We start from the raw sequence: 5,528 nt of genomic DNA, 5'->3' as shown, positions 1-5,528 counted from the left end.
AGCCTCTGAACTCTGAGGCCTCCAGGGCTGGGCTCAGGAGCTCCTCCCATCAGTAGGCACCCTGGCCACCCTTTCTCTTGCTACTGGATTGGTCGAAGCTCTTGGACAGTTTCAAGTCAAGATTCCTTTCCACGATTAGACAAGGATAGTCCTCTGGGTCAGATTCAGACCTTTGTGGTTTCTGTGAAGGGAAAGAAAATTCCTTTTTGATGGTAAGACCTAGATGAGATGTTCTCAGTGTAGGCTTTCATGTGTATCAGGTAGTTCTTTGTGCAAAGATTTTCCTTTTTCTTTAGCCACCTCTTCCCAATCCTGGTATTGTAAAGAGTTTCTGCTTTTCTGAAGTAGCTGGTGTCTTTCTCAGATTCTGGAATGAGGCCAATTCTGCATTTGCTCCTTTCTAGAGCAATGAGGAGGGGGTATAAAGGTGGGTAGCTGGGGGATGAAGGAAGGAATAGAAGGCAGAATCTTCTACACATTTTTTATCCAGTCAACCAGACTAGGAAATTTAGGGAAAAACTAAAGGGAACTAATTTGTGTGCATTAAGATGAAGCCATCACAAATGATGCAGTCAGGAAATTCCCAAGAAGTTCAAGCTAAAATAGTGGAGGGGAAACTGGATTGGGACAAGTTAACCCAGCAGCTTTGTAACCTTGTAAAATTCACCTTGTCTGGATGCTACTCACTGTGGTGGTTGGATGATGTACGTGGCTGTTTGGAATTCTGAGTTTTGACACACGTGAGGCAGGTAATGAGACTTAAACATAGCTGTGATCACGTTTATTAACATGTGGAGAGTTTGTCACCATTTTCTCTGCTACTGCTTCTTTCTCTGTTCTTTGAGGAGAAAAAGGACGAGGAATCAGCAGGGAAAAGCAGAGGATGGATTCTCAAGCAGTAGGGCTGAAGATAAATGGCATTTACTCAGGATGAGAGACAGCAGCTCAAGGCCCTGTGTCTGGAGCTTGACACATACAGATGGGAATGAGTAGAGGACAGAGGGTTTGGGGAGTCCAAGATGTCAGAATAAGAGAATTTTGGCTGGGCACAGTGGCTCACGCCTGTAATCCCAGCACTTTGGGAGGCCCAGGTGGGTGGATCACTTGAGGTCAGGAGTTCAAGACTAGCCTGGCCAACATGGTGAAACCCTATCGCTACCAAAAATATAAAAAATTAGCCAGGTGTGGTGGCATGTGCCTGTAAACCCAGCTACTCGGGAGGCTGATGCACGAGAATCGCTTGAACCCAGGAGGCAGAGGTTGCAATGAGCCAAGAACGTGCCACTACACTCCAGCCTGGGCGACAGAGTGAGACAGTTTCGCTCTTGTGGCCTACGCTGTAGTGCAATTGCATGAACTCGGCTCACTGCAACCTCCGCCTCCCAGGTTCAAGCAATTCTCCTGCCTCAGCCTCCCGAGTAGCTGGGATTACAGGCACATGCCACCATGCCTGGATAATTTTTTGTATTTAGTAGAGATGGGGTTTCACCATGTTAGTCAGGCTGGTCTCAAACTCCTGACCTGAAGTGATCAACCTGCCTTGGCCTCCCAAAGTGCTGGGATTACAGGCATGAGCCACCGCGACTGGCCAGAGAATTTTTATTGGCATAGAAGAGTGAGAAGATTCTGGGAGTTCAGGGGATTAGAGTGTAAAGGAAGACAGGAGATTTTAATAGGAATTCCTATAGAGACCTACTATTTGGACTCCATTAAACACCAGAAAGAAATGTGTACAAAGCTCTGCAGTCATTGGGATACTACCCCCATGATAACTGGCATTTAGAGCAGTCAATGATATGCTACAGAAAGTGTTGGACCCAGGTTTACTTGACAGCAGGCTTGAGCTCTTAACATTGTGTTCTGAGAACAAAACAATTAATAAGGTTGTCATACCTATCTATCTATATCGACACACACACACACACACACACACAGAACTTTGAGAATAGAAAATATACCTTATTTTCAAATGCCAATGAAATATTTAAAAAATTGACCATATTGATAAAAAAGCAAGCCTCAGTACATCTTTTGAAAAGTTGATCTATTATAGCAGAATTTTCTGACCATAGTACAATACAATTGAAATAAATAACAAAAGATGGAAGAAAAATATTTTAACTTCTTGGGAAAAAATTCTTCCCATTTACTTTGAAATATAGAGGGAATTTCAAATCTGCAATTAAGAATGGATTGAAAAATGGTGTAGTGGCAACCTTATGAGCAAAATCTGTGAGGTATGGCCAAGCAGAACTGAAGGAAAATCCTTAGCTTTAAACATTTTCATTACTTAAGTGAAGAAGATTAAAAATAAATTTCCTATTCATTCATTTTCAAACGAATTGCTAAAAAATGATCAGAAAAAAAGGAGGTGAGAATTTTGAAATGATAAAAGGAGAATATGTAATAAGTTAGAATCCTTTTAAAATTGATTAAAAAAATCAGTTTTTGTGTGTGCATCTGGCAAGGGGAGGAAGGGTAGACATACAAATAGAAAACAAATCAATAAAATAAACTATCAATGAGCCAAATCAATTTAAAAAAGAGAAAAGCCATTATAAAAGTTTAGGAATGATACATGGAAAGTAGCCACAATACAGTGGAAATTAAAATAATTGTAGAGAGTCATTTGTGTAACTATGTGAATGATTTTTAAAATATAGATAAAATGGACTTAAGAAAACGAATTTACCAAATTAGGCTCAAGTAGAGATTTGTAGTGTGATCATCAGCTGGCCTCCAATGGAGGTTTTAATTCAGGCTGCTCTTGAGCTGGGCAGCTAGCTTTTAGTGGCCAGTATCCTGTGCTTCTCCTCATCATTTCCAGGTTCAATGGGAACAACGGCTCCCTTTTTTGATGGTCATATTCTGAAACAGTTTCCTTGATAGATGCTGGGCCCTGGGTAGGCCCCCATGAGGCGATGAGTATGGGGTAAGCTCCCCTTTCCTTTATAGCCTGGTTGCTTCACAAGACTACACAGGCATGTGTAAGATTATCAGATTTTATTATACAGTTGGGGTAATAACCAAACTACATGCTAATATGACTTCTCCCATACTCCAAGAGACAGCACTAAGGAGTTAAAAAATTTTTTTTTTCTTGAGATGGAGTCTCACTCTGTTGCCCAAGCTGGAGTGCAGTGGCATAATCTCAGCTCACTGCAACCTCTGCCTCCCCGGTGTCTCAGCCTCCTGAATAGCTGGGATTATAGGCATGTGCCACCATGTCTGGCTAATTTTTTGTATTTTTAGTAGAGACCGGGTTTTGCAATGTTGGCCTGATTGGTCTCGAACTTCTGACCTTAAGTGATCCACCTGCCTTGGCCTCCCAAAGTACTGGGATTACAGGCGTGAGCCACCACAAAGTTAAACACTTTATGGGGGTCCCCTCATGGGTGTTACCAGTTCTAATCCCACTTCTCTTTCCACTGTACTGGGTGACTCCTCATATCTTCTGGGAAACATTAACCTCACTCATAAGAGTTGTTCTTGCCTTAGAATCCTTTCCTACACTCTTGACAATGTTTCTTCAGCACCACATTCCTCAAGTCTAGGTTATTCATTCTAGAATAATGCCACAGACACTCTTACTAGGATAGTCCACAGTGGCCTTGGCACTCCAAGTTTTGCAGAGCAGCTCAGGGTAGGCATACTTGAGTCTGTTCCCATTCAGTTCAAGTTCTCCTTATCAGGTGACTTGCAGACTGTCCTCCTTAGTCTCCCAAGTGTCTAGCTGGTAAATGTTTACTCATGTCCACACAAACATTCCAAGGACAAATATTCATTCTCAGAGATGATACAGTCTAAACTCACCAGGAGGAAGATAAATATTTCCTTGACTCCTACGTTTGCAAGGTTGCTGCTCTGTTGTAGAGTTCTGACTGTACGTTTGTGGCAGGACAGAGTTCTAAGTCCTCCTCTTACCTTTGCTTGCTTTGTATCGTCATTGTTGGTGGAGAGCCTTTTCACGTAATGAAACCTCAAATTTATGCTGTAAGAGACGTTCAATATTAGCAAGAGATTTATCTGTTGTTTAGATTCTAAGAATCTGAAAAGCCTAACCATAAGGTACAAATAACTGTTGATCCATTCTTATGGGTCCAGCATTGAGCAAGGGACGAGTTACTTTTTGTCGTGGGCTCATAAGAAAGGTGGTCTCACTGGCTGTGACACTGAAGAGCCTTGACAGGCTGCAGCCTCAGGCTTGGGGGTGAAGGTGGGGTAGGTATAGAGGTAGGAGTGTATGTATATTAGGAAACAGGAAAGGAGAGAGTAATGTAGAACAGAAAAAGGGGGGCCTCCCAGGCACCCATCTCTATTTGGATGGAAAGGACAAACCACAAGTTAATCTTCCGAGAGCTTTCATTCCTCTCCTTTATCCTTCATTTCAGTTTCTGTCCCCTTGAGTCCTGCCAGAACATGAAATAGGCTGTTCCTGAGTTCAATATCATAATGACTTGTCTTCTGCTCATACAATGCCCTTTTCTAAATGAAAAATTACTGCTTTTTAGAGCTCAGCCGAAGCAAAAACCTCCTCTCCCCAGTGTATGTGTGAGTTTTCCAATAAATAGGACTCCTAGTTTGTGACTAAAAAATCACATTCTTTTTTGAGATGAAGTCTTGCTCTGCTGCCCAGGCTAGAGTGCAGTGGCACGATTTTGGCTCACTGCAACCTCCGCCTCCCAGGTTCAAGTGATTCTCCCACCTCAGCCTCCTGAGTAGCTGGGATTACAGGCACATGCCACCATGCTGGCTAATTTTTGTATTTTTTAAAGTAGAGATGGGGTTTTGCCATTTTGGCCAGGCTGGTCTCAAACTCTCGACCTCAAGTGATCCACTTGCCTCAGCTTCCCAAAGTGCTGGGATTACAAGTGTGAGCCACCGTGACTGGCCCATATTCTTTATTTAAAAGGTATTCTTATGTAAATTACTGAGTTTCCAAAAATTATCATTCAATAAAAATAAAAAATATGAGGTTTCTGTTGATTAAAATATGCTTCTACTTACTTTTTGTATGTCATGTTTTTTCACATAGCCTAGGCAGTCAGAACCATGATCAATGTCTTTAGCTAAGATTTCTGAGAGCCTCAACACTAGTTACTGTACTCATTAATACTCCGATATTGGAGACGTTGGCTGTCTAACAAAATTAGGTCATTTAATAGTGTGATCCTCTTTCTGAAACTGACAATTTTCCTTCCTAGTTAAATTGTCATCTCTTGGCACAGCCTCGATTAAACTATCCTAATTATTTCACAAATGCCTTCACATTCCAAACTGAGATATCTTCCAGAGACTTTTCTATACATTTTATACATTTCTACACAAACCTTTAGAATCCCTTTTATACTCAGTACGATTTATCATCCATAACAAAGAATATTAACTTGATGCTGTAATGCTGAACCAAACTGATCTCACCAAAAGTGCTCACATGTTAGACTGCTGTCAGCACTCCCTGCACACGCCCTTGCCCCCGCCTGCAGAGAGCAACTTTAGGGCTTGCTTAGAAAACTAAAGGCAGATGG

General features: G+C 41.8%; 1 protein-coding gene across 1 annotated transcript in view; it reads left to right on the top strand.

Annotated features, from left to right (window-relative positions):
* The window catches only part of C1H1orf74 (chromosome 1 C1orf74 homolog), a 108,601-nt gene that overhangs the window by 30,124 nt on the left and 72,949 nt on the right, over window positions 1-5,528 (top strand). The window lies entirely within an intron of this gene.

Source organism: Macaca nemestrina, chromosome 1 (assembly GCF_043159975.1).
Source record: "Macaca nemestrina isolate mMacNem1 chromosome 1, mMacNem.hap1, whole genome shotgun sequence".
NCBI classification, from domain to species: Eukaryota; Metazoa; Chordata; class Mammalia; order Primates; family Cercopithecidae; genus Macaca; species Macaca nemestrina.
The sequence above is the reverse complement of the archived record's forward strand: the minus strand, read 5'-3'. Positions and strand labels throughout refer to the sequence as shown.